This window comes from Enhydra lutris, unplaced genomic scaffold (genome assembly GCF_002288905.1).
Source record: "Enhydra lutris kenyoni isolate GAN:26980312 unplaced genomic scaffold, ASM228890v2 scaffoldscaffold1, whole genome shotgun sequence".
Lineage (NCBI taxonomy): Eukaryota > Metazoa > Chordata > Mammalia > Carnivora > Mustelidae > Enhydra > Enhydra lutris.
In genome coordinates this window covers 54,711,363-54,725,134 of record NW_019154085.1, presented here as the reverse complement: position 1 = coordinate 54,725,134, position 13,772 = coordinate 54,711,363, and positions in this window count along the sequence as shown.

Sequence of the window (13,772 nt, the reverse complement as noted above, 5' to 3'; positions counted from 1 at the left end):
CTTCCGAATGGGTTCAAATAGTCCACAAAGGAAGTTGCTGAGCCAATGAAATCAGAGGAGCTAATACAAGAAAACAGAACCTCAGAAAAATGAGGTAATATGGGCCACTCCTTTTACTCGGTATTTCAGGTTCTTGATGGAGGAAAAAGACTGGGAATCCAGAGTCCAAATTGTCCACTTGCCACACATTTCACAGGTTGCTAAATCAAAAAAGAGGTTTTATTTGTTTGTTTGTTTGCTTGCTTGCTTATTTGTTTATTTATTTTAGGAGCATGGTCAGATTTCAAATCCTATTTTCTCATGCCCTGTGGTATAATAATGTAATGCACATAGATTTGGCTCTAAATTTAAATAAATCTGCATCTGAATCCAGGCTCCACTATTAAGTATATGACCTAGGATACATTAGATAATCCCTCAGAAAGTGTTTAGACATTATTTAAAATGGGAATAATAATAATAAAAATATTTTGGGCAACCGAAATAAATGCGTTTGGTACAAAGTAGACATTCAAAATAGCAACTACTTCTAGTGAAGAATGCCTAAATTATCATTGTTGACCTTTACATGATTGACGAATTAGTATCAGGTGCTTTAAAATAGTTTGTGCTATTCTTTGTGCTGAATCAGAAGACTCTGACTGAAACCATGCAGTAATGACTCAGATGTGAACTAAAAGACAGGAGTGATACAGTCTGTTTTCTACATTACCAAATTCGTCAGCTATCAATGCTCTTATCTGTAGATCTGGGTGTGATTCTGTAGGAATGTGAATTCTCAGACCTGTCATAGTCTTCATTTTACCTTACCAGCATTTCTTGATCCTGTGTTCACTCATGTTAGAGACTCTCAAAGAATTCTATTGAAAATGGGGAAAAATTGTTTCCATAGGTTCATGTATCATACATTGGTCATATTTGTGATGTTTGGAATGTGTACATGCTTTAACATTTATTAAGGACTTCCTGGGTGCCAGGCACTAGTCCAATTATTTACATCTATTAATATGCTTCATTCCTCCTAACAATGTTGTGAGGTAGGTACTATTGCAACCTTTATTTTGCAGATGAGAAAACCAAATTGATACTTTAAATAATTTTTCCAACATTTCACGGCAGGGACGTCATAAAGCTAGGATAACCCCGGTGGTCTAGTTGTTAATCACTATGAATAGTGGCTTTCACAATTACTACTATTTTCATTATGAACATTACCTGAGGGTTTGGAATACTGTCTGGATAAAATCTTTACTCATTAAGGGCAGGAAAAGGAATGTTTGTAGGTTTTGTTACAACTAAACTTGGGAAATTCTTTTTCTTGTCATGCATACTGAATTTAATAAAAATTCCCGGAGCAAAGCCATGCTATTCTTTTAAAATTATATTGCAACTAATCTCAATGTCAGATAAGTACATCTACCCCTCAGAAGTGCATAAAAATATGCACTGGGGAAATCTTATCATAATTTAACATTTCTAAAATGCTCATAGAATAATAGCTCCACATTTGGTAGTCTTCTATTTCTAGTATGAAATGCTTTCCTGGATCTATTTCTTCAATAGTAAATTTTAAAAAGGGGTTATTATTGTAAGAGAGAACCTCCTTGAAATTATGTCATTTCAATTCACTCCCTTATTCACACCAAATCATAACATGGGTTGGGAATCTTCTTGTATTTCATGGTCATCATTTATTTCATTGGAAAATCTCAAAACTTATTATGAAAAGGTTTAACAGTGTACTTATGCCTTTAAAAGTACAGCAAAATTAAAATTCTGCAAAATAAGACCCTAACCATACAAAATAGCAAATCTGAAATTGTCAACAAGTGTTCTGGACATGTGAGTAGGACAGCCAGTCTGTTTAATCAGCATGCATATCCAAACCCATCATTTTTTCACCCTAGTCACCAATGGAAGAGTCATCAGACAGAGTCCAAGCAAAACCAACTTGAAATCAAGACTAACTCACAGTTTGGAAGGTCTCCTAGAATATAAAAAATTCAGGACATAAATGTCACTGGTCTGATGACCTCTCCAAAATCCTAGCTATTAGATGTGTTATATACAAATAGCCATATCTTTTGAGGAAAGGGGTAGAAATGGAATCCATGAACCATTTTTCTGTCTTTCTGCATTATATTCATAGCATTCTATGTTAACTAAACGTGTTCTTTTCACAAACTCTCTCTTCTGTTACTTGCATATTTGGGTAGCAGCCATTACCATAAGCTGGCTTCAGGAAACTCAAATATGTGAAATGTAAAGAATAAAAAATCTGGCCACTTTTTCCGGGCTCAGGTTTTAAGCACATGAACTTAATCCCGGTGTTCTCTGGGTTCTCCTCCTTCTGCCAGTCACAATTTCTAATTAGCTCTCCCAATGGAGGAAGAAGATAGATTGTATTTTAATATCTAGAGACTAAAATTAGTTTATATTTTAGCAAGTTAGCACTTCTTAGCAGTTGATTTACTCTTGAAGCTACAAAATCTGTGAGCTTGCAATTAATCATACGTTGGTCATTTTCTTTCAAAAATGTTCAGTTTGGCTGTCTGTATCATAATAGGGGAAAACATGTAATTTATGCAGTTTAGAAATTATAGCCCTGTGTTTAACTATGTCATAATATATTTTCTCACCCGCTCATTGTTCTTAACACTATAAAAGAATGTCATTTCACTGGGATTTATTTAAGCCAAACCTTTACAGTGAGATCCTTAGCAAAACAGTAACCTCTTGGAGCTGTGCTTTATTTTTCTTTAAATGGGTGCTTTTAGGATTTGTTTTGACCACTCTTGATTTTGTGGCAACTTTTTAAAAATACATTTTTTAAACAGAGGAGCACAGTCTTGGCTTTCTTCTTGCAAACACAATGCATTATCTTCTGAAAATTGTCTCTAATATCCTCATGTGCATAACACATGTAAAAGTATTCTGTTAATATGCAGAATACACAAAACAACTCCCCGGTGGCAATGTGATAATTTAAAGACACCATAAATTCAAAGCAATAGATATTTTTTAATTCACTGAATTTTTTTTTTAAAAAACAGGCACTTGTTTGAAAATCAAAGACAGTCCATATTTTAAACAGTTTCCCCAACTAACCTCTGCCAGAAAATTAACCCAAAAACTGTTTGACATCCTTGAATAGTATATCACAATGCTGCCAGCATACTGATCACTCACTGTGCTCTGAGACAAATCAATTAGCCTGCCAATTGTGTTCATTAGAATTCATTCATATCTTTATAAAAAGTTAATTAAAAGTATGAGTGAGGAGAAAATCATGTCTAACACTCTTATTAGATCCAAATTACCAAAGTAATTTCAAATTTAAATCAACAATCATTACTAAAACTCTCCCTCTGAAAGGTACAGTATACCTAAAAAAATCAGATAAAGCAGATGTGAACCTATCACTTTTTGATAAAGATTTCCAAATTATTTCCTCCACTATGATGACAAAGAGGATTATATTTTCTTGCTGATTTCCCATTATTCTGTTAAAGGTGTCTCTTTTTGGCTCACCCTCTGCATTTTGTCTGCATAGGTGAATGCCGAATCTAGCATTGTACCTCATGTTTCGAGAAACTCAGCTTCACATAACATTTTAAAATGAATGGCAGCACAAAACAACCAGTAGAACACAGCATTCTAAGCCAAATGAAATTATCTTGATATAAGGACCATAGCATGTTAGAAACCAGCTGCCAAAACAGAAACAAGTTGACAAGCCGAAGCTTTCTGATTCCTGAGACTCTATTCCTAACGTAATATCGAAATGCCTCCGGTAGAGCTGTTAAAAGCAAAAAGTGTTTGAATGTGAAATGTTCTGATTATAACATGAAGCTCTCTCCCAGCCTATTGCTTCCATATTGGGGAAGGCATCAGTTCCTTTTGTTTCCAGAAGTCCAAAACGAGAGCACCATGTAAGGGTAGAATCTTCCTGACAAGCTACGGAAAGCTTTAGACTAATTTCATATTCAGTTCTTGGCACTGAGGTCTGGGTGGAGGTGGGCAGGTCCACCCTGCCTTTCAGTCTCATTAATCATTTGGCTTTCCCTGGCTGCTCGCAGCATCTTCTGGAGGAACCCTTCTCTTTATTCATTCAGACAACCCTTTGGATTAAACAGAGCCAGCTAAATGTCAAAGCAAATCTGAGTCTTGATGCAGATAATCATTTCAATAATATTTCTCCATTTGTGCCCAAACACCAGGGGAATAAAGCTTTTCTGCTGTCAGGTACTGTAAGACTGCAGTTGGTGTAAATGCTTGACACTGAGCCAGATGGCTTAGCCGTGCCTCCAACATATGTTCAACAAGCAGGCTTGCACACATTGGAATTTTATTATTTTGAACTGGTGAGGCTTGCATATTTATTTACTTGACCCCCTTTGGTGTCACTTTGGTATTAAAACAATCAGTTATAAAGCTTTTTCAAGCGAGAGGGTAGGGCTAGTTTATAAACTACTTGTCAGTTTCATATCACCACCTGCGGTGAAGAATTCCTCATCTTGTGGCCTCTTCTTGATAATTTAAAGAAAGAAGGTGGCAAGGTGCATGGGGCTGAGGGAGGGAGGAGATGGGAATTGAAGGAGAGAACACTGGCCCGCCCCCAAGATAAAGGTGAACATACCTTTTCCCCACCCAACTCTTCATATGATCTGGGGACAAGTAAATTTCTCATATATTACCATGTATACATTTCACTCAGAAAAGCTTGTCTGGGCTTTAGGGAAATCAACCATTAATATACACAGCTTCATGAGCCCTTCACAATATCAGAAATAAATCTGTGTATGTGCATACACACACACCTTTGCACCTTCTATCATACAGATGTGTAACTTTATGTTTACATGTGTAAGAAAAGTGAAAACCCATGGTATTGGTTTTTGCCAAGGAAGAGCTTGCAATCATTATTAATATTTATCATGTTGCTAATACATTTCTCAAAATAAAGTATAAGTGGGTTACTACTTAGTGAAAAATTTATGTATATAAAAGTTAATTTCATATTATTTTACAGATTCAAATGCAGCATTAAAAAGAGAACAGATATGAAAAACTATGAATATTGCAAATGAAATACGCAGGTTTCTATATATAGATTCCACACCATGAAAATAAATGTCTACCCATAATAAATGTTGTCTTAGGGATTTTAGAGTTCATCAATTCCAACACTTTAATAGAAAGAAAACTCAGGGCCAGAGAAATTTATTGATTCACTCCAAATTATAAAACAAGGAAATGTGCATCAACTGCAGACATGTGTCTTCCCCTACACCCCACCTTTGTTCCATGTTAGGCACATCTGCCCTCCTACCAGAGTAAACTTTTCCTGAACAATTGTCCTGTTCAGAGACATAAATCTCCATGAGATAAAATGCTTCTAGGACAGTTGTTCTCAACATTATCACACCAAATAGACCCCATTTTCTAATAAACATAACTTAATGTCCCTATTTCTATCCTGAACTAAAATTCACAGGTAATAGAACTGACCTACGTAGAGAACTTTCAAACATCAACTCAATGCTTCAACTATAATATAAAGAACAAATGAAAGGAAATCAGTAATTGATGAAGTATTTACATATGTGGGGGGGGTTGAAATGCTAAACACTTGGAAACGAATATACTAGATAGTATAGCCAAGTAATTAGACACTACCCCCTTCAAAAATTGTCATGAACACAGAACTGCTAAACGCAGGGTATTTAGTCAGTGATTCAAATACCAAGAGGGATTGTTGCTGATGATTGACAAGATTTTCCAAGACGGTGAGCTAAATCTTGGTAAAATTCCAAACCACGCTGCAGGCATTGAAATTTTATTATTTTGATTACTCTTGTTGTATATTTGTTTTGCATTCTTAGAAAAATTTGCACATATTAAAACGATGCAGATGTTCTTCATTATAAGATGTAAATTGAAATAGATTCTAGGCTCCAGTCAGTATCAACAGGATTTTCAACTCCCTAAATGTCTACCTGGAGGAATATTTAAAGATCATGCAGTGTACAGGACAATTCTTCATTGTAAGCACTGTGAAGCATAGGAGGTCTAATGTCCTACCTCCTGATCAGTAAGTAACATTAGTTTCCCTAGATAATTGCAACAACCAGTAATGTCTCCGTAGCTTTCCTAATACCCCAGAGTAGAACCATCATCATGGAATGTTGTGTTTAGGATTTCTTCAGCATAGGAGTCAAGGTAACCAATATCAAAACCATGAAAAAGCTCATCATACATGGAGGAAATATAATTTTAAATGAGTTCTTAATTTTAAACATTATACATGCCTGAATATACATTCTTTATACATCTGTAGAAATAAATTTCATTTTTAAATGATAAGATTTAGTGTCTTTGCAAATAGGTAACAAAACATAATTTCAAAATCAGGAATCCCAAACTAACATTAATATGAAATATAGTTTAATTTAAAATGTAATTCATGTTAAATTTAATATTGGTTTAATTACAACTTATTAAAACCCAACACTTAAAAACAACATTTTTTTTGTAACAGCAACATGTTTTTCTTATATAGATGTGAATATTGAGTAAATGCTATTTACTCATAATATAGAATTTACAAGAGATCTTTATGTCAGTCTGGGGAAATAGTATAACTACCTTTTGAAATGAAAGATAACACATCAAACATAACTTGTGTTAGTTATCCCACATTTTTGCATCTTTATATTGGCCTATGATTCACAGCAATCAGATTCAATAATTATGTACATTCTGAATTCTTAATTGACCAGAATGCTGAGAATTCCTCTTTTTAAAAAAAAACATTTTATTTATTTATTGAAAGAGAGAGAGAGTGCACAGGCAGGGAAGCAACAGAAGCAGTGGGAGAGAGAGAATCTCAAGCAGACTCCTTGCTAAGCAAAAAGCCCCACGCTGGGCTGAATCCCAGGAGCCTGAGATCATGACCTGAAGTAAAATCAAGAATCCGATGCTTAGGGGCACCTGGTTGGCTCAGTGGGTTAAAGCCTCTGCTTTCGGCTCAGGTCATGATCCCAGGGTCCTGGGATCGAGTCCCGCATTGGGCTCTCTGCTCAGCAGGGGAGTCTGCTTCCCCCTCTCTCTCTGCCTGCCTTTCTGCCTACTTGTGATCTCTGTCTGTCTGTCAAACGAATAAATAAAATATTAAAAAAAAAAAAAAAAGAATCCGATGCTTAACCAACTGAGCCACCCAGGAACTCCAAGAATTCCTCCTTTAAGTGTCTCATTAGAAGCTTTCAACTCTCTCGACCTGTCGTCAATCTGCCACACCATTTGGAAGAGACTACCTCATTATATATGTAATTCTGATATTCATGAACCATAGTACATGTTATTTTTTCACTTTCTTTTCTGAATTAATTTTAATTTGCAGCATCGTTCCAGGGGAAAAAAAAAAAAAAAAAAGGAAAGATGCTTTTTGCTTCTTACTCTCTTCCTGGTTGTATATTTACGGTGTATCCAAGCTTTCTGGCATGTCCAAGAAAGAAATAGGCACAATTGAGGAACAATAGCCTGTTTCTATGCCATGATGATGCTACACTGAAATGTGCAGTACATCTTTCTCTTCTGAAAATCACTTCATGGGGTGCCTGCTTGGCTCAGTCATTAAGCGTCTGCCTTCAGCTCAGGTCATGATCCCAGGGTCCTGGGATGGATCCCCTCATTGGGCTCCCTGCTCCGCGGGAAACCTGCTTCTTCCTCTCTCACTCCCACAGCTTGTGTTCCCTCTCTTGCTGTGTCTCTCTCTGTCAAATAACAACAACAACAAAAAAATCTTTAAAAATAAAATAAAATAAGATAAAATCACTTCCTGCCATTTGGTCAGTCCCAGGGTTCTAAAACCTATGGAAAACCATCAAATACAAGAGCATTTACAGTACAACATTATGCTTAAGCTTCAGCAAGCCACGTCCTAACCAATTAACAATCAAGTCCCTGTGACTTGGACTAGGAATAAGATTATGGAGACACCTTCATTCCCTGTAATAGCACAGAACAGATCACTCCTTTACCGAATGCGCCAATAACATGTCCAGTCCTACCAATGAAACTTGTTTTTCTCAATCAAAATACTTGGCTTAACACAATAATAATCCATGTGTGGTGGGAGACAGAAATTTGGAAGCTTTGTAGAGTCATTAAACATGTGTAATTTGTTCTTCACCTTGTACATCGGTCATAGGGGATGATGTTCAAAGTGAGAAGAGAAAAAGACAGAGATAAGCACCTAGTCTGTTGTTTCCCAGCCACAATCCTCTTTTTCCCACCACAACCACGTTGGCAGGATGAATACCCAAACCCAAAGTGCTAAGAGGTGAGATCGGAAAAATCATTGACTCTGTGCATCCATGTAGACACAAACAGCTGTTGCCAGGTTGACGCAGTCCCGGCTTTGACGTTCAAGTAATCAGTGGGGAGACTATTTCCTGCAACCGAACAGCCAGAGAGAACATGGAGATGAGATCTCTGAGGGCATGGAGTTGGGACGGATCCTTTAGAGCAGCATTTCTCATTTATTAATGTGTTATTCTTTCAGAGATCTGGCTAAAACACAGATTCTGGTTCAGCAAATCTGTGGCATAGCTTATGTTGTGTTTTTCCTAACAAGTTCCCAGATAATGCCGATGCTGCTGATCTGTGAACCACACTATGTGTAGTAATCCTTCAGAGAGCCCTGGAAACACGAGACCTTTCTTTAGAACTGGGAGTCTGGTGGGGAAATGCAATATGGTGCAAGGAAATGGAAGCCTTGTAAGGTTAATGTCAGACATCAAGAACAAAGTACAAGTGAAGAAAAGCCCAGAGACAGATCTAAAAATCACCCAGCATGTTGATGCCGTGCATAAATGTGCAAACGGAGCAACATAGAGGAAGATGAGAAATGGAGGCAGCAGAAGAACCGTCAAGGCAGAATGCCTTTGTCTTATGTTTTAGAAACATGGCTTAAAATATTCAGAGAAATATAGACAATACTTCTAGAAAAGAAAGTAAGTAACTTATGGATACAAGCATAAAAGTCAACAAAAAAGGTCAACAAAAAACTGCATTTATACTCCAGGCCCTAATGGTTAAAAGTTTCATCACTCTCTGGAGGGGAATCATTGCCGGTTAAAAGATTTATTCCGGTGTCATCTATAATAGATTTGTTTCATAGATGCCTAAGATAATGCCCTAATAGTCTTTTTGCATTTAATTCAATGTTTGTTTAATTTCAAATGATCACTTTTAAAGTTCTGAGTTTAAGAAACACTCCAACCAAGATGAGAAGGGATATCTGAACAAGAGGTCACCCCACTGGCCATTTTAGAAATTGTGTTTGCCTACTCACCAGTTATACCAAGATTTGTGAGGAAGCACTTTTCGAACCAAACTCCTTGGTTTAACTCAGGCTATAGAAAATGCATCATTTCTAATCAAGATTTTCCTTATAAAACTTATAATATCAGATAATATGTAATATATGGTTCAAGAAGATGGAGACGTAGGGTACAAATGGACACTGAAAAATTTCTATCAGTTTTCATCCTAAAGAAAGGTAATGAATTCTGAAAGCCCCTAAAGTTTAAGTTCATCTAATAAAGAATTAGGATATGGTAAAGAAGTGTCCACTGCTGAATAGTTTTAATCCTAGATCCATATCGTTTTAAACACTGTTGTGTAGAAGATATTTCTAAATGAAACAGTAACATGGATGGTAATGTATATATGCCAACACTAATTTTTTATTAATTTGGTTGTTTCTTTTTTTGAGTTTTTGATTTTGATTCAATATAATCAAGATAGAGTGTTATGTTAGTTTCATTAGTTTCACTATATTGTAAATACGTTATATTTACAATATGGTGATTCAACATTTCTGTGCCTTACTCAGTGCTCATCGTGGTAAGTGTACTCTGTAATGCATTAGTTCTTATTATCATTTTGATACAGAAGACCACCTCTTACATTCTGGAGAATACAAGCCTTTAGTACAAAAAATATTTGATAGTGACCTAAAATCTATAAAAATTTTAGTAATTGAATGGGTTTCTAATTTGTGATTCATAAAATTATATACTTCAATATTTACATGCAAAATCCTTGTAATATGTACTTTTCTCCATAGGTGACTTTAAATTGTATTCAGTAAATTGACTTCAGCTTTAGCAATTCCAGCACATACACATTGACCATCTATATGATGCACAGAAAAAACTAAAATAAGAAAGAAAAAATATTTAATAAAGAACAGAGGGCAGGGAGTGCTTTCTGAAATTGGGATACACTGTTGTCCCAAAATGTGATAGGCCATTCTTTCTCATGTGTTCTCAGGGGCTCTAGGGAAAATTTTAAAATGACTTATCCTCTCTCTTAGATCATCTTCTCAGTCTACTTTCTTACTTTATGTATTAAATATTAGGAATTTGTTTTTTAATGCTAAGTGCTGTCTTCCTATCTGAGCTACTTCCTTTTCTTTCCTTCTTTTTCTTGGTTCATATCCCTCCCTCATTTTAACATCTTTAATCTTCCTATACATACCCAATTCTATCTACACCTATAATTCCTAGAGGCTATGCAAAGTAAGGACAATGTGTCTAGTCTGATTTTTACTAGTAGCCTCCATGAACTTTGCTCAACATCAGTTGCAATGAAAAGGATTAAAAGTAGCTAGTTATGGCCTTTGGAGGTTTCTATTTGTTTGCTTGTTTTTAGTAGACAAGCTGGCATTACTGATACATCATAATCCAATAAAACCAAGCACTCATGGCTTCAGGAACCAGAAATCAGTCCATGAAAATATTGCTACCCTGTACAAAGGGCTCCCGGGGTAACAAAAGCATATGGATGCACTCTTATAACTCCAGATGGATCCTGATTTCAGTGGCATTCTATGAACAATCTGTTCACACAGCCCAAAACCTTCAGGGTATTGTGGGTTTCTGGGATGTTAGAGACCATACAGTACCATCACCCAAAGTAGAATGTGAATCAACTGTAGCAAATGCATCCTCAAACATTACACCACAATTGTTTCTAATATTCAGTCCTATATTTAGACATTACAAAAGCTTTAGGTTTTAGGGTGTGGACCTGAGTTATCATCTGGAAATGGGGGGGCAGGGGATTGGAGAATGATGGGTGCGGCCTTTAGGGAGGGAGCCTAAAGAAAAGGTTAATAGCCATCAAAGATGTTGTCCTTTGATTCTGGTACTTCTTTGGAGATATTTGCATTTTCAGGGAATGTAATTGCAATTCTTTTCTGCTACAGGAGGTAACCATGATTCACAGTTAAAATAAGAAGTAATGTTTTAAAGAAATTCATAGGCCTGATGCACTTGATAAAGATAAACTTTTTATTATCTAACCTTAGTGATGGTCCATAGTTTGTGCATTACATAACTTTCTAAATAATTAGTTTCCAGTTTACTTAACAGATTATATTAATAAGGAAACTTTCCTCAGATAACTTAAAATATTTATTCCACTGACAAATAACTGGCATGTAAAATTCCAAATGTATGCTAAACTCATAATTGAATTATTAACATTAATAAAGCAGTTGGTCATTTTTAAATATCTATAAATGAAAGTAATAATGTAGATTATCTGTTTTAAGAGAAAGCTAACTTCTAAGTAGGATTACAAAGGAGTATACTGTGGGATGTCTGGATGACTTAGCTGGTTAAGCATCCAACTCTTGATTTTGGCTCAGGTCATGGTCCTGGGATTGTGAGATTGAACACTGTCAGGCTCCACACTGAGCATGGAGCCTGCTTGAGATTCTCTCTCCCTCTTCTTCTGCCCCTCCCCTACCTCTCTCCCTCTCTTATTAAAAAAAAAAAAAAAAATTAAATGTAAAAAAGTAAAGACAGGAAAAAATTAAAGAAATCATATCTCCCAGTATATCTTTGCATGATGTTTGATTTTTTTTTCTCCTTCTTGTGTCCCTTGTGAATACATTCACTTTATCCCATTAGTGCTTCTTTCTCAGTGTACCTGGAATCCACACACTCAATTCTCACTTCATATCCTACCTGAGGTTCTTTTGACTCCTCAATCTGTATCCCTGCAATAGTCTTCTAGGGATTTTCCAATGCCTACTCCCCTTCCAAAGCTCTTTAGAATTAATTTCATCTTATTCCTACTCATTAATCCTATCCTTAGGGTAAACTGGATATCTTTTATCCTATCATGGAAGGACTGACGCAGTTTAGTTACTAAATATCCTTCCAATTTACATTTCTGATTATTTATTCTCTCTGCTTCTTCCATATTCTCTATCCCCTAACTACAAAGTGTGGCCATTCATACCATCATAATTTTGTTCATGGTGCATGTGTGTGTATGTGTGTGGTTGGAATTCTCTCTTCCAATCATCTCCGATCCTCTGCAATCATGAAAGACAAACTCACTCTCCAGTTCATTCATAAAGTCTTACTCATCTCCTCTATCTACTCAGCTCTCTCTGTTCTGTAAAGTCCCATTACATTTACTTCTGCATCGTTATTCATTAATTATCTACTGTCTGGAATTATCACTTACTGTCTAATGGAAGTTTTTCTTTAGTTAACAAATGTAAAAACTTGAAGACGAGAGCAGTTGTACTTTATTTATCTGCATAGTACCTGTCTATATTATGCACATAATAACTACTATATATATGATACATATAATCAAATACATGTATTTGATTGAACAGGTAATAATGACAGAGCAAAACTTTGATACAACTATAGCAAATCAACTTATCAAGAGATACTTTCCATAAAATGTTCTATATTGAGCATGTATTTTCATATCAAATTATATTTTAAAATGTGCTATTGAAACATATGTGTTAAAGTGAAGGGTACCTTGGTAATGTGCATAACTGTCTCTTGAACTACACATTTTTAAAATTCAGATATTCCTACATTATCATTTTTAATATACCCATAATTTATTTCTAAGGTAATTAATTAGAGAAAAAGTATTCTATACATCAAGTTAAATTATATACCAAATCCACAGTATAAATATTCCAAATATCAGACCATAATAAATAAAAGTCAAAGAGAATATTTAAACCAGAATATATCCGTAGAAACTAATTAATAATAATAGTGTTTATGAATTCAGTATACTATTTCACTTATAGTATTTTTCAAATATACCTCAAGATAGTGTTTTGTGTTTCAACAGGGACTTCAACAGTTAACATAACATGACTCGTGTAAATATCACTTTATTTAAAGCCATTTACCTTGTTCTGGCTATTTTCAATCTTTATTATTTTATAGAGGAGTTTTTGTAGCTCTTAAAAAAAGTTCATCATATGAACTTAGTTATTAATTAACTCAATTATTTTGTTAATATATGTGTCAGCAGTCTAAAAAGTAAAGAATTTTGACTCTGCTCTATTTCTGGCCTCTTATTTCTAAAAGTATTATATGTAAAGATCAAATAACAGTTAACTTCTGGAGAGGAGTTACTGCCATAGTAACTAGTTGGAGTTCAGGATGATTTTACCAGTAAGACTAGTCAATTTTTAGCTTAACTTGAACTGTTCTTGAATGTAAGTACAAATGTGGAAATGGTGTTTGCTTCTAATTCTTGCTGTGATGTGCAAGATATAAGAAATTAAATTCATGTAATAATAGCCAATGATGATTTAAATGAGGAGGTGGCAGCATGGACTAGTGGAGATGCATGACTGGGAATCAACAGACCTCTGGACCTATGTGCAGGTCTTCTGTGACACTTCTTCTAGATGACCTTGGGCA